At 43.3% G+C, this 23,113-nt stretch overlaps 1 protein-coding gene across 1 annotated transcript in view; it reads left to right on the top strand.

The window, feature by feature from the left end:
• ARHGEF1 (Rho guanine nucleotide exchange factor 1) overlaps nt 1-23,113 on the top strand; it is a 207,644-nt gene that overhangs the window by 2,191 nt on the left and 182,340 nt on the right. The window contains exon 2 of the mRNA XM_033962587.1: nt 21,787-21,877. The gene's annotated coding sequence lies outside the window, so the exon portion shown is untranslated. The remainder of the gene's footprint in view (nt 1-21,786; nt 21,878-23,113) is intronic.

Below are 23,113 nucleotides of genomic sequence, written 5' to 3'. Positions count from 1 at the left end.
GTTTGTCCTAATCATGTTTATTAATTCCACTTTGATATACCGCATGTTGGATGGGCTGTGCTGCTTAAAATCATCTTTCCTATTTTTTACACTGGTTGCTCATACCTGGCGTATCAAATTTAGACCTGGAGTTATTAAAGGTGTGGTAAAATGACATATTACTAAAGAGTTCACTAATCTGTGGTATCTCAATACTGCAGGTTAGTGATTTCTGTAGTAAATATAATTTTGTGTTGCTGTAGCCTTGAAAATCTTGACCTCTGCAAATATAGTGGGTCCACTATCATTTTAAAGGACCAGAACAGTGCTACTAGTACCTCCACACTCCCTTCCTCATTCCCTTGTACATCCCAGCATCCTGTCACACCTACATGTACTCTCCCTAGTGCAATGTTTTTCGGTATAAGGCCTGATGACCCCCCCCCCTCATCATTCTGGCTGTTTTTCTGCTACTCTTTGCCTCTCTACCCAAGCTTATGGCACAAAGAGGAAAGTGGATGGGAGGAAAAGCCACATGCTTGAGGGAGAAGGCATTTCTCAGTAGATGAAGAAAATTCATTTCAAAATGCCTAATTTCTTCAGCATGCGCACAATAAAAAGTCTGAAGACAGGCTTGTGGGGTAGATGTCACTGACACACAGCAGTGGTCAGCAGTGTCATAGCCTCACATGGGAAGATAGTTGACGGCTCTCCTGCTCAGTTGGATCCAAAGTGGCTCCAGCTTAAAAATTAATGAAGTTTCTCCATACAGTCTGTGTCTTAAGTTTAGCTATCAGATACTCTCAATGAGGAAATATAACCACTTCTTGGTTATCTTTTCTGTGAATAACGCTGTTTACAAGATTTAATGCAAACTGTGTTATTCATCTTGCATAATGAGCTGCTTTGCATGCATTTGCTTGTTTTGGATCTATGATTTTTTTTTTTTTTAAATTACAATGCAATCTATAGCAAAAAAGATAAATATAAATTCACCCTTACCTGTTCATAGCCCAAAGCAGTCATGATTACTGCCACTTCTGCAGGGCATTCTCCACCCTCTCAGCTTCCAAGTTTCATTAGTTATTCCATTGAAGCCTGCTAAATATTTAGCTCTTCTGTTGTCTTCTCCCTGCTGTCTTTTCTCACTACATTTTTAGGGTTGTTTTTTTTGTTGTTTTTTTTTGAGATCATGCCTTTCTCAGTACTTTAAGGCAAGTTATATTGAGGTAAAGTAGGAACAGTAATTTCCTGTTTCTGTAGCATTGCATCTGAGATAGTGGAAAGTTAAGTGACTGCTCAAGATCGCAAGGAACTGCAGAGGGATTTGAACCCTAGTATCCCTGGTTCTCCATTGAAGTCTGCTAAATATTTAAGTCTTCTGTTGTCTCCTCCCTGCTGTCTTTTCTCACTACATTTTTAGGGTTTTGTTTTTGGTTGTGGGTTTTTTTTGTTGGTTTTTTTTTTTAGACCATGCCTTTCTCGGTAGTTCAAGGCAAGTTATATTGATGTAAAGTAGGAACAGTAATTTCCTGTTTCTGGAGCATTGCACCTGAGGTAGTGGAAAGTTAAGTGACTGCTCAAGATCGCAAGTAACTGCTGAGGGATTTGAACCCTAGTATCCCTGGTTCTCAGCACACTGCTCTAAACATTGAGCTCCTCCTCCTCCACTCTCTATGTAAGGTTTCTGTTGCAGATCCATCTCTGTTTCAAGACTAGATGTACTCAAACCCTTTGCGGGGCCACATTTTGGATTTGTAGGTACTTGGAGGGCCGCAGAAAAAAATAGTTAATTTCTTATTAAAGAAATTACAATTTTGCATGAGGTTAAACTCTTTATAGTTTATAAAACTTTCCTTTAACAGTTTTACCTTATGCAAAATTGTCATTTCTTTAATAAGACATTAACTGTTTTTTCTGCGGCCCTCCAAGTACTCTATTTTTTCTACAGCACTCACATTTAAAGTTTAATATCTTTTCTTTCTCAAAACTGGCACATTTCTATTACTAAATTGAAAATAAAATCATTTTCCTACCTTTGTTTGGTACTTTCATCAGTCTCTGGTTGCACTTTATTCTTCTGACTGTGCATCCAATATTTCTTCTCTTCTTTCAGCCTCCTGTACGCTTCCTCTCCTCCAGACCTCATTCCCTCCCCCAACTTTTTCTTTCTTTTTCTATGTCTGTCTTTCTCTGATTCCTTGTCCCATTTTTTGCTTTGTTTCTGGCTCCTTGTTCCCCCCCATCTTTCTTTTTTCCTTCTGGCTCCCTGTCCCCCCCCCTTCTTTCTTTTTTCCTTCTGGCTCCCTGCCCCCCTTCTTTCTTTCTTCCTTCCTGCCCTCCCCCATGCCACTGCCGCCGGGGAATAGGCTGCTGCTGCTGCTGGCGCCATCGGGAACAGGCCGAGATCTCCACAGGGCCGACCAACTCTCGCTGCCCGACGTCAATTCTAACTTCGGAAAGGACGTTCCGGGCAGCCAGGCAGCGATTGGCTAGCCAGAACGTCCTCTCGACGTCAGAATTGAGGTCGGGTGGCGAGAGAAGCAGGGAGATCAAAGAGCATGGTGCCAGCGGTGAGAAGGGAAGGGAAGCAGTTGGGCACCCCTGCTCTAGACGAGCTGCGAGCCGCACTCTATGAAGAACAGTGGAGGGTGACCAGTTGTGCGGACCGCCCACCCCTTGGTACGCCACTGGAGCAGCAGCGTGTCTGGCCGGCTTATGCAGGAGCGAATAGCGCAAGGAGCCGCCAACCCGCGGCTTTGGGAACGGAACGAACCGGCCAGACCCGCTGCTGCTCAAAAAGGAAGGAATTATCCAGTCCAGACCGCGGGCCGCAAATAAAACTTGGAGAGCCACATGTGGCCCACGGGCCGCGTGTTTGAGACCGCTGCTGTAGATCAAGGTTTCTCAACCTGCGGTACATGTACCCTAGGGGGTACGCAGACCGCCTGTTGGGGGTACACAGGCTGATCCGATTCCTCTTCCCTCCCGGTCCGCTGCTGCCCCCTGCCACCCGCATTTAATTATCCCCCGCCGCAACTCTGGGAAGGGAAGGGCCATGCGCGTGCAGCAATTGCATGCCGCCGGCCTACAAGCCTTATCCCCAACATAAATTCTGACGTCGGAGAGAAGGTCCAGTCCAGCCAATCTGCTTGGCTGGCTCAGACCTTCTCTCTGATGTCAGAATTGACATCAGGGGGGGGGAAGGCTTGTGGGCCGGTGGTGTGCAATCGCTGCACATTCCTGGCCCTTGCCTTCCTGGAGTTGTGGCGGGGGATAATTAAATGCGGGGGAGGGGGGGAGGAGGCGGACTTGGGGGAGGAGGAATCGGAGAGAGGCAGGCTGCGGCATGGCAGGCGGGCAGGCTTTGGCGAGGGAAGAAGGACAAAGGCTGGAAGGCAGTGAGGGGGAGGGGGCACGAACTCGGGACATAGGAGGGAGGGAGGAAGAGGGCACTATCTTGGAACATAGGAGGGAGGGAGGAAGGGGGCACCAACTTGGGACATAGGAAGGAGGGAAGGAATAGAAAGGGACAATTGTAGGGCTTGAATGTGTGAGTGAGATGGAAAGAGATTGTGCACATGGGGAAAGGAAGAGGAAAATTGGGCATAGAGGAGTGAGGTAGAGATGCATGGGGAATAGAGGGATGAGAGGGAAAAATGTTGGATATGGTGGTGGAGAGGGAACAGAGGAATAGATTGAAGAGGATGCAAGGGGAGGAATATTGGGCATAGTGATAGAGGGAGAGATGTGGCATGGTGTTGGAGAGGGGTGATAGAAGGCGAAATAGGCATGGAGCTGGTGGGCAGTGGTAAAAAATTATCTGGGGAATGAGAGAGGAAGAAAAGTTGGACTCATGGAGGGCAGAGAGAGATGTTGGTTGGGGAATGGAATTAGGTCTGGAGGAGAGGAAGCATGCATGAGGCAGAAAGAAAGAAATATTGGATGCACAGTTAGAAGGAAGTGCAACCAGAGACTCATGAAATCGCTAGGCAACAAAGGTGTAAAAAATGATTTTATTTTCAATTTAGTAATCAAAATGTGTCAGTTTTGAGAATTTATATCTGCTGTCTATATTTTGCACTATATTTGTCTATTTTTCTATAGTTGTTACTGAGGTGACATTACATATTTTAAAGTCATCTGCCTTGACATCTTTGAAAACCCGCCAAATATAAATGATAATTAACATTTTCTCTGCATACAATGTGCTTTGTGTTTTTTTAATTTTGTGTTTACCCTTATGTATTAATAAGATATTGTGTGTTTATGAAAAATGAATGGAAAAAATTGCATTGCAATTAGTATTATTTTTATGGGGGTGGGTCTGGGGCGGAGTTTGGGTGGGGTACGGTATTTGTTAGGCTTAGGGGGTACTTGGCTTGAAAAGGTTGAGTAACACTGCTGTAGATACAAACTGGGAACAATTCTTTATTGCATCTGGTCCTTTAAGGGGAAAATGTTTAGTACCAAGTCCCTAATAACAAAGGTACAATCTCTAGAATCAAGTTTGGTGCACGAGATGGATTCTTACTAGTGATCTAAACAGGGGCATTATTAGCTCCTTTCCCATAGCTTTCTTTATGCAGGCGGTTGCATTTAGCTTTCCTTCTATCATTATGACATTGATTGACAATGTTCAGCCACCACCTAGGATGAGGAATTAAGATTTTGTGTGCTGGTGCATACTGTGCCCTGAAGGACAGTCTCGGCACCGGCTCAAGGGGCTGTGGCATCCTGAGTTATATTTTGGTTTTGTGCTCCATCTTGGTGTCAGTTTTGCAGTATGAACCACAGCATCAGCCCCACCCCCACCTAGTATAATCCTCTCTTCAAATCCTTCCCAAAGTCCTCCCCTTTCAATCCTAGTATCAGCCACCTTTCCTAGTCCCCCAGTATGAACCCTCCCATCATTAGCTCCCAGCCCAATCCCAAGCATGAGCTCTGTTTCAGATAGCATTAGATCCTCTTCAGCATCAAACCCCTTCAAGTCAGGGCCCCCTAATCATTAGCCCCTTCCAATCAAAGCTCCCTCCCATTAAGCCTTTACACAGTGGTAGATGTATACTCCTTCACTTATGCCACTGTGCTGTTCTGCATTGTGCTAGTTTTAAACACGAGAATCAGCACTTTGTTGTCTTGCCAGAATACAGGAAGTATTTTTCATGTTTAAAATCAGTAGCAATGCTGGTACCTGCACCTACACCAGCATAATACAGAAGAAGAGTCCAATAACAGGAGTGAAGGAATCAGCTCCCACTCGTGACACTTTTCCAGTCCGAGTATTGTCCATTCACCCCTACTTTCTGCTTCCTAGCTGCCAACCAGTTTTTAATCCACGTGAGTATATCACCTTCTATTCCGGGCCTCGCAATTTTCTGAAGTAGACGTTCATGTGGAAACTTGTCGAACACCTGAAAATCTAGTTATATGATGTCGAATGGATCACCTTTGTCTATCTGCCTATTTACTCCTTTGAAGAAGTGCAGTAAATTTGTCAATCAAGATCTTCCTTTGCTGAAGCCGCGCTGGCTGGTCCTCATCATTTTGTGTCTGTCAAGGTGATCGATGATGCAGTCCTTTATCAGAGCTTCTACCATCTTTCCTAGTACTGAAGTCAGACTCGCTGGTCTGTAGTTTCCTGGATCTCCCCTCGAACCTTTCTTGAAGATCGGCATAACATTCGCCACTTTCCAGTCTTCTGGAATCTCTCCTGATTTGTTTGACAGATTGGCTATTAGTTGGAGCAGTTCAGCTATAATGCCTTTCAGATAATTACCCTCGGGTGGATGCCGTCCGATCCCGGGGATTTATCATTTTTAAGCCTATCAGTCTGTCTGCATACCTCTTCTAGACTTACCGTCATCCCTGTCAGTTTCCCGTCTTCATTTCCTGTGTATAGCCTGTCGGCTTCAGGTATATTGGATATATCCTCTTCGATAAATACAGACGCAAAAAATGTGTTCAGTTTGTCGGCGATGGCTTTGTCCTCCTTTAGTACTCCCATTATTTCCTGGTCCTCTAACGGCCCCACCGCTTCCTTTGCGGGTTGTTTCCCCTTAATATATTGAAAGAATGGCTTAAAGATTTTGGCCTCCTTGGCTATTTTTTCTTCGTAGTCTCTTTTGGCCCCTCTTACCGCTTTATGGCACTTGCATTGATGTTGTTTGTGCGTTTTCCAGTTTTCTTCTGTTTTTGTCCTCTTCCATTCCATAAACGAAGTCTTCTTGTCTGTGATCGCTTCCTTCACTACTACAGTGAGCCATGCCGGTTCCTTGTTCTTCTTCCTTGTTGATACGCGGTATATATAAATTTTGCGCCTCTGTGACTGTGTCCTTAAAAAGGGACCATGCTTGCTCTAGCTTATGTACAGTGCTTATCTTCTTCTTCACCATGGCTCTCGTCCCTTTGTAGTTCCCTTTTCAGAAGTTCAGTGCCGTGGCTGCCGTTCTGGATCGATTTTTTGTTCCTGTGTCTAGGTTGAAGTAAATCATGTCTTTTATTTAAGTTCCGTTTGCTGTCTTGCTTATAAAAGTATTGAATAGGACTGATTCTAGCATTGAGACCAAAGTGCCTACTGGTCACTCATCAGGTGAACTCCATTACCAGAACCTAATGTAAAATTTTGGTGTCAATAGGCAACAAGGGCTTCCCTCTCTTGAAGTTCGGAAAACAGGAGAAATCATCCCCTCCCCAGATGTGAGAAAAGGCTCATCCTTAGTCCATCAGCACTGCTCCTTGTCCTAAGCGTTTGGTACCTTCAAAATTTAGAATCCAAGGCAATTGCCTACCTTCAGACCTGTCTGTTTATTCAGCCTTCTGATTCCTCACCAAGTTAACAGCTTTCTTTTGGTCGCCTTCTGATTAGAGTGTTTATTAGTGTTCTAAGAGAAACTTTGTGAAAGACCTTCAGGCCACATTCATTGCAGTCCCTGATCTTTCATTTTTATCAGGTCATCAGAGATCACATTCAAGTACTTCTTCCAGTGTATCTTGGGTCTTGTAATTTCTTGTTTCAAGATACTATACTTTTTTTATTTAGTAGTGTTTGCATAGGTCTGTAATTATCTTTAATCTGCACCACTGTAGTCCACTCATGATTCCATGGTTTATTGTTTATCATTTTTTTCTAGTTTGCTAAACTGCCGTATTTGTAAAACAAGATGGTTTTCAATTGTGAAATGGAATAAGGAAAAGAACTCCATAACAAGGGCTGTAGAATTATTCTCTTCCTGCAGAACTGTGTGATCACTTACCGAATCATGGGAGCTGAGGGTTGTCAAGCATGCAGGTAGGCACAATCCCACCCCCTTCCCACACTGAGAGATTGGGAGGAGAGAGCAGTGGTGCCTCAGATTGCGTCTTCCTTCTCTAATGCCCAACCAGTTTAATTCGTTTTCCTTCTCTAATGTGCTTCTGTTGAGGATACACAGGAGTTCATACTTGAGCTATTGATTCCCATTTCCCATGAACTGCAGAAGGATATCCATTTAAGAACTTGAAAACTCCTTCTCTTCTGCAGTGGAGCACAGCACCCTCCTGCAAGTGAACTCAGAAGGTGTGTTTTGCTCTTATGGCAGTCATCTTGGATTTTTAGCAATTTGATCTTAAACTCTTTTTTCCTACTTCAAAACTGCTCGTTTTGACTGCCTCTGTTGGATGCCCTAGGCCTTTCTAATCCCTGATCCTGGGTCGGTTGTGCAGAGTTGCCTTTTGAGAAACGGCCATGTTTCACATGCTGAGGGATGGGAGCTTCAGGCTTGGCCCCCAGTCAGTCCTCCAAGGCCTTAGAACCCCTGAAATCTCAGAAGAACCGGTCTATAGGGAAGAGATCCTGCTCGGAGAAATGGACAGTGATGTGACAAAATGTAAGCGTGTGGTGGCAGAAGATGCATCTCCTCTCCTCAAGTCTGGAGTTACACAAGAAACCTCAGGTCCCCCAATGCAAGCCTTATCAGACTTTATCATCCTTTTATGGAAAGCCTATTTAATGAGATCAGTAAGTGCTGCCTATAGGCATGCCTTCTTTATCTAAAGGGGATCCTTTTCCATGCCTCATACCATGCTGGCTCCCAATGTTAGTGACCCTTCAGAGCAGGATTAGGATGATTGAAAGTTCCTTTCCATGCCTTTGTTTTTGCAGGACTCTTCTGTGATTGTGGATGATGTGGGATCCCTTTTGGGGTCCAATATCCAGTAGTGCTGCCCAATTCAGGGAAAATTTTTCATTTTGATTTGGCCTGTTGAAATGATTTTTCGATTCGATTCACTTTTCCTGCCCAATAGGGTATTTTTCTCAAATGGATTTATTTGAGAAAAATAAATCTGGCGGATTTATTTTGTAGCTTCTTCACCTACCTGGAATGGTTCTCTTCTGCAGTCCATGCGGGTAAAGGGAAATATCCCTATGGTCTAGAACAGTGGTCTCAAACTCAAACCCTTTACAGGGCCATATTTTGGATTTGTAGGTACTTGGAGGGCCTCAGAAAAAATTGTTAATGTCTTATTAAAGAAGTGACAATTTTGCATGACGTAAAACTCTTTATAGTTTATAAATATTTCCTTTTGGCTAAGTCTTAATAATAATATTGTAATTTATAGCCTAAAGAGACATATGATCAAGAAACTGTTTTATTTTGCTTTTGTGATTATGATAAACATACAGTGGTGCCTCACACAACGAACTTAATTGGTTCCAGGAGCAAGTTTGTTATGTGAAACGTTCGTTATGTGAAACGCGTTTTCCCATAGGAATACATGTAAAAAAAAATAATTCGTTCTGCAGCATAAAATATGCTAAGATGACATAAAAAAGATAAATTTTTTGTTATTATTTTTATTTAGATACATCTAAAAACATACATCTCCCTGTCCTTTTACTTCCACTATCTTCCTATCCCATCTCTATTCCCTTTTGTCCCTCTCCCCATGATCAATCATCTCACCACCTCTCTCTGCCCTCACCCTCAGGGTTCAAGATTGCTTCCACTCTTTTTCCTGTTGTTCTCTCTGCCTGTCACCCTATGATTTAGCATCCCTTCTGCCCTTGTCCAATATTTCCCCTTCTCTCCCTCCCTCTCATCCCCTGCTCCAACATGTGCTTTCAGGGGCCTTCTCCCCCCTTAAGCGTCTTTTCTTCTCCACTCCACCTTTCCTCCCTCCCTGCCTCCACCTTTGTGGCGCTTTTGCACCCGACCGACAACAGAACAGGCCCGGTCGGACAAATCTCCCTGTCCTGTAGCCGCGAATCTAAATTACCTTCTTACAGCAGCTGGATTATTGAAGCTGCTGTAAGAGGTAATTTAGATTCGCGGCTACAGGGCAGGGAGGTTTGTCGGCCGGGCCTGTTGTCGGTCGATCGGGGGACCTGACCAGCTGTGCACATTCTTCGAGGCGGACCGCCCCCTCCCCCCTCTTTCGTTCGCCATTGCCTTCTTCCTACTCGTAGACACTTCTCAATTCTTATAAAGCAAAAAAGTATTTGGCTATTAGTACTTAGCTTTTATCCGGGGCCCAGGGCAACTGATGATTAAACGCTCAACGGAGCGTCTCCGTTTCGCTCTAACTGTAGGTTCCTCGAGAGATGAAGTCTTCCTGATGTCAGCGCTGACGTCGGAGGAAGGGAGGGCTTTGCTTAAGCCCTCCCTCCGACGTCAGCGCTGACATCGGGAAGATTTCCGTTCGGCTGTGTGCTGCGACAGGGCAGGTAAGGAGAAGGAACCCCGGAAGGATGCAGCTCGGGCGACTTCGTTGTGTGAAACGAAGTCCGTTGTACGAATCACGACATAAAGTTCGTTGTGCGCAGCGTTCGCTGTGCGAGGCGTCCGTTATGCGAGGCACCACTGTACTGAGGACCTCAAAATAGTACCTGGCGGGCCGCGATTTTGAGACCACTGGTCTAGAATGTCTCACCTATCTACTGGAAAAGACCTTACATAATGTTTTACATAAATATCTCCAAGCTATAAATGCACAGGAGGTGGGCCTCTTTCAGTTGAAAGAAAGCTCTGGTACAAGGCGTTATAAGATGTAGGTGAAAGGGGTAAGGCTCAGGAGTAATCTAAGGAAATAGTTCTTTACTGAAAAGGTTGTGGATGTGTGGAATAATAGCCTTCTAGTAGAGTTGGTTAAGACAAAGACAGGATCTGAAGTCGGAAAAGTATAGACAAACAGAGATCTCTGAGGAAGAGGAAGGGATTGTAGCGCTTTAGTAGTGGTGTGGACCGGCAAATTGGATAGGCCATATACTGTACTCTTTCTCTGCCATCATTATTCTGTTTTCTAAGTTATGTTTTAGGTAGCAGAAGGTGACGGACACAGGCTAAGACATTATCTCTCTTCCTCCTGCTTGTCTGTAAAGCATAGGTTAAGAGAGGAGAGAGCAGAGTGAGTTTGGGAATTGGCAGGGGAAGATGACGAGGAGGAAGAAAAGGGGATAGGTCACACACGATGATTGTGTGAGAGAGGATGGTCTTGAGGGGGAGGTGAGAGAGAGAGATGGTAAGTGGTAGTGTGTATGTGTGCATGCTTCTGAGAGAAAGCGTTTGGTTCCAGTCTGTGTGTGTGAGGGGATATCTACCCTCTGTCCTGTTTTCTCTTTTCTGACACTATTCCTCTATCTCCAAGCCGATTCTTCTCCTTATCCCTGATATCCCAGAGAGCCCATTCTTACGTTAGTTCACCTTATTCCCTTCACCGCATCAATCACTACAAGCTTATTTAATCTATCTAACCTACCCTCCCTGTCAAAGTCCAAATTAACAGAAGAGGTCCGAGAGGTAAGGAATGTTGTTTTTATCAAGTAAAATAGTTTGTTTTTAATAAGCAAGTATACTGACTAATTGTATATATTTTATACATATTTGTTGTGGTGAAATCTGTTTTCATGTGCCTTCTCTCTGAGGGAACTGTATTGCCCTACGAGACTGGGTTGTTTTATATCCATTGCAAGGTAATTATTGATTTGTATTTTATTGCCTTTATTGTTTAAGATAGGTTGCTTATTAACTACCAAGAAAGGAAGTGAGTTGAAATGGTTGATTGTCTGATGAATTTGTTAAGGTTTTATAAAACTATCGGCCTTTTAATGGTCTTTACAACAAGACATTCTTGTAGTACTCACTTACCCAAGTATTCCTTGATTTCTAAGTGGAGTGTGTACCAGTGTTGTCATGTTGTCTCTATGTTTTTGAGATTGTGGAAGCAGGTGAAAACCAACCTGATTATTTTATAAAGCATTTAGGGGTCCTTTTACTAAGGCACACTAACCGTTTTAGCGCGTGCTAAACACTAATGCGTCCTTAGGACATTAACGTTTAGCGCACCTTAGTAAAAGGCCCCCTTAGTTATTTTTTATGATTGTATTAGAATGGCAGTGAGATAGGTCAGCACAATTTTATTTCTGGAAGGGGAGAACAGCAGCAGGAAACAGCCTGGTGGTAGGAGACATGGCTACATGAACCCTGACACCTTACAGGTACACACTTTCTTATCTAAAATTCTGAAAATCAATAAACTCTCCAAAATTATTTCCAAGGAAATGCCAAGAATGGGAGAGCTGTAGGGAAGATGCCTGGGGGATTGTTAAGGAGATGAGAGAGAGGATGAAGCCGAGTATAGAGGGTAGAAGTACAGTAATGGAACGGAAGAAGGGAAAAGACAAATGAACAGCACTCACTGGAAAAAGAGTAGAAGACAGGAAAAGAGAAACTGAGAGCATGATGCTTGGAAAAATAAAATTACCAGATATAAAAGGAAGAAAATATGTTTTATTTTGAATTTAAGTGGAATACATTAGATTTTGGAAAACTTTGAGAAATGTGCATCGTGGATTTCTTTTTGTATATTCGTTCAGTAGAAGAGGAAATGCATTTGTTTATATTTCTCCCATTTTTTGATACAAGCCTAGTTTGAATACTTTGGGTTCCCATGTTAATTCTTGTCTTCATATTTCTAATTTGTAATGCTTGGTTCTTTATTTGGTGAGGATCTGTCTGTAATTTGCATGTGAGCTAGGTATGGTATTCTGTTCATATGTAGTTTCTCTGTAGAACTGTGGAGCAGTTCCTCTTCTGTTTTATCAGTAGTAGGTGTATTGGTGTTTTAGAGCAGTGTTCTTCAACCTTTTTACACCTATGGACCGGCGGAAATAAAAGAATTATTTTGTGGACCGGCAAACTACTAGGACTGAAATTTTAAAAACACGTTTACGCCCCGTCCGCGAGCTCGGTCCCCGCAAACCATCTGATCCCATCCGCACAAACCTCAGTTATTTATATTAAATGTATTTTATTAAAGTACTAAAAAAAAACAATATTCTGTACAATTGTCATTTTATAAATACAAATAATACAGAGCAAGGATCAACAAAACCCCTGTCTCCCCTCCCCTTCACATATATCCCCTCTACTATCAAGAAAACTGAATAAGCCAAATTATTACAGAATGCTACACAGAAATACCATGCTAATAGAATACTGCAGTCACACATGTTAGAGGACTGCAACTAGGGCAACTGCCCCCTGGTCAGAGAGAACTCTAAGCCAGCTGAAAGCTAAAGAAGCATTGCCTGGACTTTGCAGTCCCCAGTTATGTCTAACACCTGCTCTAGCAGGATATATATTTCAAATCTGATATATTCTAATCACAAAATAGAAATAAAATTATTTTTTTCTACCTTTTGTTGTCTCTAGTTTCTGTTTTCATCTTCTTTTCACTCTCTTCCTTCCAGCGTTTGCCCTCTCTGTCTCTTCAATCCAGCATCTGCCCCTTCCATCCAATGTCTGCCCTCTCCCCCTTCCATATGGTATCTGTCTTCTTTCTATGCCCCTCTCCCCTTTCCATCCAGCCTGCGGCCCCTTTCTCCTTTTTACATGATTCATTCCAGCTTCACTGCTGTCATTTTTATCTCTCCTACACCAGAGCTAGCATCTTTGTCCCTCTCTGCTTATTTCTCTGCTGACTCCCTTCCCATCATCAAGCTCTCTACTTTCTCATTCCTGTCTTTCCCCTTCCCCTCTTCTAATCTCCCTGCCAGCTGTTTCTTTCCTTTTTTCCTTCTCCCTTCCCCCCTCCTCCTGTCCAGCAGTAACTCTTTTCCCTTCCCTTCCCTTTCCCTCCTCCCCTCCCAGCAACATCTCTCCTTCTCCCTTCCTCCAGGTCCAGTAACAGCTATCCCTTTATTTTCCCTTGTCCAGCATCTTCCCAGATGCCTTTCCCTCCTCCCCTCCCAGCAGCATCTCTCCTTCTCCTTCCCTCCAGGTCCAGTAGCAGCTGTCCCTTTTTTTCCCTTTTTCCAGCAGCTTCCCAGCCTCCAACAGTGGCTTTCTCCCCTCCCAGCAGCTCTCTGTACTTACCAGCGCAGTGATTCACTAAGGCAGCCTTGGGTCCTTTGATGGGTCGCGCCGCCTCTGAGGAAAGAGGAAGTTGCATCATCAGAGGCGGCCGCGACTCAGCAAAAGCCCCAAGGCTGCCTTAGTGAATTGCTGCGCTGGCAAGTATTGAGAGCTACTGGGAGGGGAGAAAGCCACTGTCGGAGGCTCCCCATGATCTCGCTGGCCCTGCGCAGACCGGCAGGAAATTGCAGCTCGTCGATCTCGCCGGCCCTGCGCAAACCGGCAGGAATTTTCTACAGACCGGCTCCAGTCCACGGACCGGCGGTTGAAGAACACTATTCTAGAGCCCTGTGTAACATTTGTAGTCTGACTTTAATAGGTAGGAGGGAACTGTTGTATGAATCAAATGAGCTAGTGCTACAGTTGTATGATAGATTTGGTACATATAAGTTCAGTTAGGATACTTTGTGACTTTGTTTATCACAATGTGCCTGTTAGTGGTGAAATTTGTTATTAATCAGAAGACATTTATTTATTAAGATTTATTAACTGCCTTTTCGTGAAGAGATTCACCCTAAACAGTTTACAATATATTGAATAGGGAAAATACTTGAGTACCTATTACTATCTGTCCCGGCAAGCTCACAATCTGACTGTGGTACCTGGGGCAAATGGAGGGTTAAATGACTTGCCCAGAGTTACAGGGAGCAGACTGGGATCAAACTCACAACCTCAGGGTGTTGAGGCAACAGCTCTAATCACTAGGCCACTCCATCCTCTATGAGACTCAGAGTGTGTCACACACATACAGCTGAAGCTTCTCTTTTCATTTCCACCTTATTTTCAAGCCTTGCTCAATTGAATAGATGTCCACACCACTGACACAGAGGGAGTGTGGTGGTATTTCTCAGTTTATCTGTGGGTTTTTGGTTTATTTTTCAGACTGCTTCTAGCTCTCTCCTCACATCATTTAAGAATCTCTTCTTTGGTTGTCATGCCTGATCTCTCTTTTTAAGCAGTAGTTTTCAGACATTTTTCCATATAAGAGCATTGCCGCCTTTCTCCACCCTCACTTCCCATTCTTGGCATCCTGCTTCTCTCTAACCCCCCCCCCCCCCCCAATTCCCTGTTACTTCAGGCTTCTGCAGCTCAGCATGGCTCAGTCACTTGAGCTGCACAGTGTCTGTATCCTTGTGGTTCTTGTCCCTCATCATGAGAGCAACCCTTAGTACTGCAGGCTCTAAATTCCTGAAAACCATATGGAACAAAAACTTGGCAGCTGAAGCTACACTTTGCTCAGCAACAGTAACCTAGTCACCAAGTGTGTCTTGATTCCTGGGTTGAACACCACTGTTTAGTGTAACATTTCACACTTGGCCTACCTACCCTGTCCTCTAGATTTGTGCATCCACTTACCACTTAAACTGGTCCTCCTGTCACCCAGAGCAGATGGCAGAGGAGCTGGTTTTGTCTGGGACTTTCAAGACAGCCTGAGATTTTTCAGCCTTAAGGAGAAATCTGTGGAAACATTAAGAGCTGAAAGCAGGAGTTAGCATCAGCTGGGGAAATACAAGCAGCACATTTCTTGTGAGTGAACTCAAATTCTAAGTACCTCTGTTTGCAGTGCTGCTGGGGTGGGCCGTTGCTGGGTGTTTCTGGAGTTTTGAATATGTGTGTGTCCATTGACTGGCGTCCTGGCAGCTGAGCTCTGAATGAACAAAGGTGGAAAAAAAGGCTAATGTTGATCCAGAAATAGCATATCATCTGGGGACTGGGAAGGGATTTCTCAAAGCAGGGGTCTCTTAGACTCTGTCACCTTTGTAGTTTCGTTAGGGTCCAGGTGGGCTTGGGGGGGGATGGTAGCTGTATCAGACTTATATGATTCCTCCCTAGAATGTTGATTTGCTAAGCACCGTGGCTGGAATTCTATAATTGACATCCAAAGTTAGTCACTGGGAAGATTCTTGCTAAACTAGTGTTCCGCAAAGGATGCTGTCCATAGATTGCCTTTTGCAGAATACTAACTTATTGTGGATTTTGTACCTAACTTTGGTTGCGAGCACTTACTCCTGCCGAAACCTGGTGGAGATGCAGGACTAATGTCAGTTAGGTGAATAAATAACCATATTCTGTAACATTATGCCTCAAATTCTGGGAGCACCCCTGACATGGCCAAGCCCCCTTTTGAATTGTATGCTACAAAATTTAGGTGCGCATTTTATAGAATGGGGCAGATCTACTAATTATTGTAAATGGCTCATTAAAATTAACTAGTTTGCATGTCAATCTGGGATCCATGCCAAAATTTGGGTGACTTACATAGAATCTGGAGGCTAGTTTTCTACTCCCAAGCTAACCTCAGATTTCTAGTCAAGAAAGGGTGGCCTGAGTGCCTATGTGTACCCTGAGCATCTAAGCTGACCTTTGCTCTCTGCTTGAAGGCCAGTGACCTGCTGAACTCTCAGCTCTTACAGTTCACTTTTATTTCATACTGGCTGATCACCCGGCGCTGCCCGGACATCCCAATCTCAGCAGCAAGAATGGCCCTCTCTAAGGGGCTGAACTTGGACTTAAACGACATTGGAAGAGTCTCAGCGAGCCCAAAAACTATGGATTAGACACTTATCTTTCATATTCTGTAGTTGGGCCTCATGCTGCTGTACTGTCTCTGAAGCTCTACATGTAGCAGCTCTCTCTTTCATATCCTGTAGTTGGGCCTTATGTTGCTGGACAGTCTCTACATGTAGCTGTTGGAAACTTGCTTTACGTTTCTTTGGAGGTATTGTTATAGAAATGAAAAAACAGCACAATGTGACATCATTCCCCAAGCTTCACACAATTGGTCAAAGCAATATCTCTCTTTTTCGATGATTCTTTACATGTCACTCCTTCCCAACCCCACAGTATTTTTTCCCAGATAGTAATTGATATGTATACTAAGTTTGGCTGAAATCTGTTTATGTGTTTTGGAGTTATGCTGGAACATACATACATCTGATTTTATATACAGTCAAACCTCGGTTTGCGAGTAACACGGTTTGTGAGTGTTTTGCAAGCAAAACACTCGAGCAAACTGTAACTTGCAAACTGAGCGTTGACTCGATTTGCGAGCCCCCACCCCGGGAACCGGCTTTACTGCTCCCCCGAGGCCCCTGGCGCTGCTCCCTCCCTTCGCGACCACGATCTCCTCCTACCCCCCCACTGACTAGACTGGCCCTAAAAGTGCCTGCCGCTGGTTCTCTGCTGGGCTGCTGCAGGGCCTTGAGAATCTGCACATGCTCAAGGCCTTCTGGCTCTCACCGTCTCTGAAATTCTCATGAGATCTCAAATCATAAGTCAGTGAAATGAATCATCTGAGTTGCCATTATGGCCTATGGGAAAATTGCTTTGATATACGAGCACTTTGAATTGCGAGCATGCTTCTGGAACAAATTATGCTCACAAACCAAGGCACCACTGCATATATATATAGATACTGTACTGCCCTTCAGATTTTGTTATAGGTTCTACCCCAGCACCAGTTTTGAGGCTATAAGAGTAATTTTAGACTGATAGAAAAATGAAAACGAAGTTCTGGTATAGATACCTCTAATGTAGTTTATGATTGCTTTATATGTGGTAGAGTGACTGTAAGCACAGTTACTGTTCTTGAAGTGAAGCAAGAGTGCTATATATTATGGGATTTTTTTGATGGTGGGGAAAGGGAGGCTGGGAATTAGTTTGCCTGCTGTGCTGTATTTGACACCCTTTGCTTGCTCTGGAGGCGTAGCCTAAAGCTTAGTGCAGTGGGCTGAGAATTATGGCAACTAGGTTTGGTTTTCACTCCAATTCCTTGTCTGTAACCCTTGGCAAATCACTTAACCTTGCATTGCCTCAGGTACAAAATTTAAGTTGTGAACCCACTAGGGACATAGAAACATGATGATAGATAAAGGCCAAATGACTGGATAGTCTGCCCATCTGCTGCATCCACTATCTCCTCTTCCTAAGAGATCCCACATGCTTGTCCCACGCTTTCTTGAAGCCAGATAAGCAATGGAAGTAAGGAGAACAGATTGAGACATCTTGGTTGCTTTCAATGGAAGTAAAACCCGGATGTCTCAATTCGTCCCTTTTTTTCTGCCATATGGTCACACTAGGTATGCTGAACCATAGGGTTATCCATCTGTGCTCGCAAGCATACAACAAACGATGTCAATCACAGATTTTCAACTCCTCCTCCTTCTCCATGATCTCTGTTGCCCCCTTCAGTTCTTCCTTCTGCAGGTGAGCATGAAGGTGATTTGATCTGTTTCTTGTTATTTTGGGGGGCTTTGGGGGGTTTTGGGGGAGCTTTTTTGTGAAATTTTTGTGCATTGTCAGAGATCCTGGTTCAAAGGATCTACTCTGCCTGCTCAGAGAGGAGCAGACATTTTAGTCTGCAGCTGGCAGATGTATCCTAAAGGGACCCATACAGCCAGCTTGCTGAAGATTTGTGGATCTCAGGGTTCAGGGATCTCAGTGCTTGCTTCCTTGACTCAGCCAGGAGCTGAGTATAAGATGTTAGGCATCAATAGCAGTTCTGTTATATCCCTTCTGGATTCCATATGCTAGGTGTTCAATCACAACCTGCAGTCTGGGTATTGCATAAATCTACAACTTTTTTGAGCACATGCTCCACCCTCTTAGCCTGAGAGCTGTTAAACCAGGGTCTCAAAGTCCCTCCTCGAGGGCCGGAATCCAGTCGGGTTTTCAGGATTTCTCCAATGAATATGCATGAGATCTATTAGCATACAATGAAAGCAGTGCATGCAAATAGATCTCATTGGGGAAATCCTGAAAACCCGACTGGATTGCGGCCTTCAAGGAGGGACTTTGAGACCCCTGTGTTAAACAAATCCAGTTTCACTTTCTGCAAGCAGTCTGTGCAGAAGTCTTTTGCAGTTGCTCTGCTTCTATTTCTTATTTTTTGCTTAAAGTTTGTTTCTTGGTGGCTTCAGTACCTTGAGACCCCTTCCCAGTGGTCCCCTGTCGGAGCAAAGAACGCAGTTCCGTGGTGCCAGACTGCAGTTTCATTGAGAAGCTTTGGTGGTCTGTGGAGCCAGCCTGCTGTATGCCACCATTTACAGTCGATTGCACTTAAGTGCATGTTGGTTAAGCGCACGCTTCGGTTATCCGCACCTGACCACCAGGGCCAGTAGTTTTTTTGATTTTTTTTTTACATTAAGGTCAATTGACGTAAACTCTGGATATTTGCAATTCTGATAAGCACACAATCTGCTTATGCACACTGATGTCATAGGTCCCACACTATTCTTTCACATTACATTCACTCCGGTTAAAAGCAATCATGTTCTGACGTGGATGAGCCATGTGTTTCAGAATAGCAGTCTAGGCCTGGTCAGGTGTTTGAAATTTTGGAACTGCACCATGGTGTCACATGGCCTAAAATCATTGTCTTTAGCTGAATGTGTCCACCATAAGGCTGGAAAAGTTCAACAGGCATTGCTGCGATGGTTTGCTGAAGCTAGAAGTCGACAAGCTAGAAGTGGACCTCTGCTGATGGAGAAAGCGGCACAGTTATATGAAAAACTGAGCTTAGAAGACTTCAAAGCAACAAACGGATGGTTAGAAAGGTGGAAAGTTTGTAAAGGCATAAAATTTAAGAAGCAGCATGGCGAAAAGCAAGACGCGGATGAGTTTGATGCAGAAAGATGGGTCATGAAAGATATGTCATTGGTGGATATGAGCAAACAAAGCAAAAGCCCAGATGTTCCAAAGTCAGAGTGAATACTGACCAGGACCCCTGAAGAATGCTTTTTGCCGAAACATTGGCCGTGTAGGGTCTGTATCAAACTACACATCAGTATTCATGAAGTGGAGATTATTTCAGTTTGGATTTGTACTTTTATCTGATTCGTAATAATAAACGCCTCATCAAGATCATTGTTTTCCGCAGTCTGTTCTTCTTTTTTGTGTATTGGTGGATAAGAACCATGTGATGTTTTCAACACCGATGAGATGGGCCTGTACTGGCATGCCATCCCTGATGGAACATTGGTTTTCAAATGCAGCAAAACTGTTGCTTCAAGATGCCAAAAGAACAATTGACATTGCTATTTAGTTGCAATTTGGACAGTTGTGAAAAGCTCGAGCCACTGGTGATTGGGGAGAATTGAAATCCTTGGTGCTTCAAAAACATTAAAACGCCTGCCTGTTGAATATGAAAGCAACAAAAACGCGATTGGGAAGAATCGAAAACCTCGGTGCTTCAAAAACATTAAAACGCCTGCCTGTTGAATATGAATGCAACAAAAACGCTTGGATACAGAGACATTGTAGATTGAATGGTTGCAGAAGCTTGACAATCTGATGAGAAGGCGTAGAAGGCACATTGTAATGTGTGATAACTGCACAGCACATAGCAATGATGTAAGGTTAACCAACGTCAAACTCGCCTTTCTGCAGCCAAACACGACCTCTTTGATCCAGCCGATGGACCAAGGGATAATCACAAACTTCAAACGTCATTATAGGTCACTCGTCCTATGATATGTGATGGCAGTGATTAATGCAAGCACGGAATCCAGCCCCCGAGCAGCTCAGCTCGTGAGAAAAATGACGGTGCTCGATTCTCTTCATATGGTACGAGGGGCATGGAGTCGAGTCTCATCAACGATTTCAAATTGCTATCGACAGGTGAGTTTCATTCATGCATCTGATAAGACAACTGAAGCTGACACTTTGTCCATTGAACTCCCAGTTGGACTCTCGTCACAAGAGTTTGAGTTGTATGTCGCCATTGACAACGATTTGCCCACATCATCTGACAGCACTAATTCCGATATCTGTACAGTCTTAAATGACACTGCAGACAACCAGGAGTCTGATGAGGATGGAGATACTGCTGCTGTAATCACAACTAATGAACCACCTGCAGAGATTGTTTCCTTCTCGGACGTGCTGAAGTTCCTACACACGCTGCGTTTTTCTCTGGAGATAAATGGATATCACAACTATGGACAGTTTTACAGCATCAGTAGTCAGAAACACAGCCTGAATTGTGCAATCTGCGTGCAGAAAATGACAATTGATTATTTCAGTAGAATGTTGGTTTAAAAAAAGGTTTACATTGTATTGCATTAGATGGAACAGTGCTGTTTCTATAACTGAACCGTATTACATTGTATTCGGTGTGCTTTTGTTGAATAAAAGTTTTATTGCATTTGAATACAGCGTACTGTGCTTTTTCATGACTAAAATGTATTACTCTGATTAAGCGTACACTCCATTTAAGAGCACATGGCGATCCAGTCCGAAGAGTTTGCACTTAAGCCAAGTCAACTGTATCTGCAATCAGGTCTTTATCAATTTGCTGCGATTGAGTTGGAGGTCTGTAGACTTAGATAGAAGTTCCATCTTCTCTTTTCAGATTGATCCATATCACTTCTTTCTCTCCCCAGGTCCCCTGCATTTCTGTCGCTTGGTTATCGATCTTTACATAGAGAGATACTCTTCTACCTTTTTGACCATAATATGTAAACCACTTTCATTGTACCACAGAAAGGTAGTTTATCAAATCCACAACCCTTACTTTCTGGCCCTGGACACTTCTCTGTGTCATGGGAACTGCTCCATCCTTTCTAACTCCAACAATGGTTCTTTCAGCACCATTATTGGAACTTCTGTGCATATACATCCCACTCAGCCTTTCCTCTGCTGAGCCTGGAATTATTTTTAATGTTATTTTTATTATTTTTTTTAAACTGCTTGATATAGTATTGTAGCCCTTTATTTGGCATTGTTGCTCAGAAGCAATGTGTGTTTTACATGGCTCTTATGGGAGATTTGCATTTTCAAATGCCTGTTACTTGGTACTGTTGCTCCCCTTCATCAAGTTACGTAAAACAGCCATTTAAACATCTGCCAATTAAAGGGTTAACCACAAATAATACCAAGGTAAAAAAATGACATGATGTGAAATGATGTTGGGCAGCCAGTGCCAAGTTTAAAGTGTTTGAGTGTCCTGGTACCTAAGCTCTGAAATAGCACCTGGCAGATGAAGTAGGATAGTTTTTTTGACTGAGTGATCATAGGCTTGAAACTAGGGAGGGCACTAGATATGGAATGCTTAGATTTCAACAAGTTCTTTGCACAGTTCTGTATAAGATGACATAAATAAACTTTTCTGGGCCCTAAAGTGACTTACTGACTGGGAAGTGACAAAGTACTCGTAGTAGTAAATGGAATTCATGCCAAGGACAGGGAATTACTGGTAGTTTGCTGCAGGCATTGATCCTCAGTTTGGATCTTTTCAACATTTTTTAAAAATTTTTAGGAAAAAAAAATAAAAAACAAGCTAAAAACTTGGTGTTTGGTACAGTATTGGGAGGGGGAGATAGGAATGAGATTGGGATGAATATATTTTGACTTTGAGTGGGACTGTTTATGCCTGAGATTTTTACTAATAATATTTTTATAAACAATATTACAGAAGGGATTTTTGCATCTGATACCAAAATCTGGAAAATTTGGAAACCATGAAGGAGAATCTTACAAACCTTGAGGAATGGTCTATAGCAGAGGTGAGCAAATTATGGTTTGCATGCGAAAATCAGCCCATGGAATCTGACTTGTCCATCATAAAAAAATCATTCAGATAAATAGGGTCATTGGTCTGTAAACTAGTAGCTACATGACTGTTCTTAAAGGCCTAACAATGCCTAATTAAATCTCTCTCCATTTCTTCTGGTTGTGAAACAGATCTGCATAGCATTCTAAGTTGTATATATCATTCCCTGGGGTGCTACTTTCTTACTTCATGAGGTCTAGAATTCTGTTGCTTTAGTATTATGTTTAATATAAAATGACGCTCCTCCATCTTTTTTTTTTTCTAATCTGATCTGTTTTTTTTTTTTTGTATACCATGTCTGTGTAACCACTGTTAAATTCAAGCCATCCTTTCTTATTAGGAACATAATAAAAAAAATAAATTATGTCCCAAAAAAACCCACTAAAATTGGCATTTGGACATCTAATTGCTGGGATGTCTAGACTGTTTTCCTGGAAATCTAGCAAGACATTTCCTCCGCTGTGCATCCAGAATTCAAGGGGTTGAGGTGCTTTGGGTAGCTTATGGGCATGCTAGACTTGAACTTCTCTTGTTAGGATAATCAAACCTTTCCCAAGACTTCATAAGCGTAACTTAGACGTTTGGGCTAGACCTCTTTTTGGAAGCATCTAAGTGCCAAAAAGATACCCAACAGGTGACTAATGGAGGGATTACGTAATGATCTTCGCACTCCCCCAGTGGTTACTGACCCCCCTACTACCACCCCAAAACTCTGAATAAAACAGTATATACCTGTCTCTGGAACAGCAGCATCTTCTATTGGAAATCCTAGTAGAGCATCACACAGGTGTCTTAAGTAGTCAAATGGGTGGGCTAGTGAACCATAGAGAGGAGGAGCCAAACCCATAAGGCACTCTAACCACATCTATGATGTTAATTATGACCCCATTAAAGCCCACCAAAACCCTACTACTGTATACTGCTTGTGATGGGGTATATATCCCATCACCAGCCAGCAGAGGGAAGTCTCGGTATTAGAAGAAGGAGCTCATTTGCATAGAAATGCTGCAAAGACACTTGGGAGCTGTCTAAACCTTGAGTGAAAAAGAGAGCTGAAACCAAATGTCCCAGAACAACGAGATGGGAAAAGCAAGAACTCTTCCTTAGGTGACCCTCGAGGGGAGGAATACTGGCAAAAGCTTAACCCTCAGTAAGTCTAACCTTGGCTGGCCGTGCCTGATAAAGCTTG

The sequence above is a fragment of the Geotrypetes seraphini genome, chromosome 11 (assembly GCF_902459505.1).
Source record: "Geotrypetes seraphini chromosome 11, aGeoSer1.1, whole genome shotgun sequence".
Classification (NCBI taxonomy): domain Eukaryota; kingdom Metazoa; phylum Chordata; class Amphibia; order Gymnophiona; family Dermophiidae; genus Geotrypetes; species Geotrypetes seraphini.
Note: the sequence above shows the minus strand (reverse complement) of the source record. Positions and strands in the feature narration are given on the sequence as shown.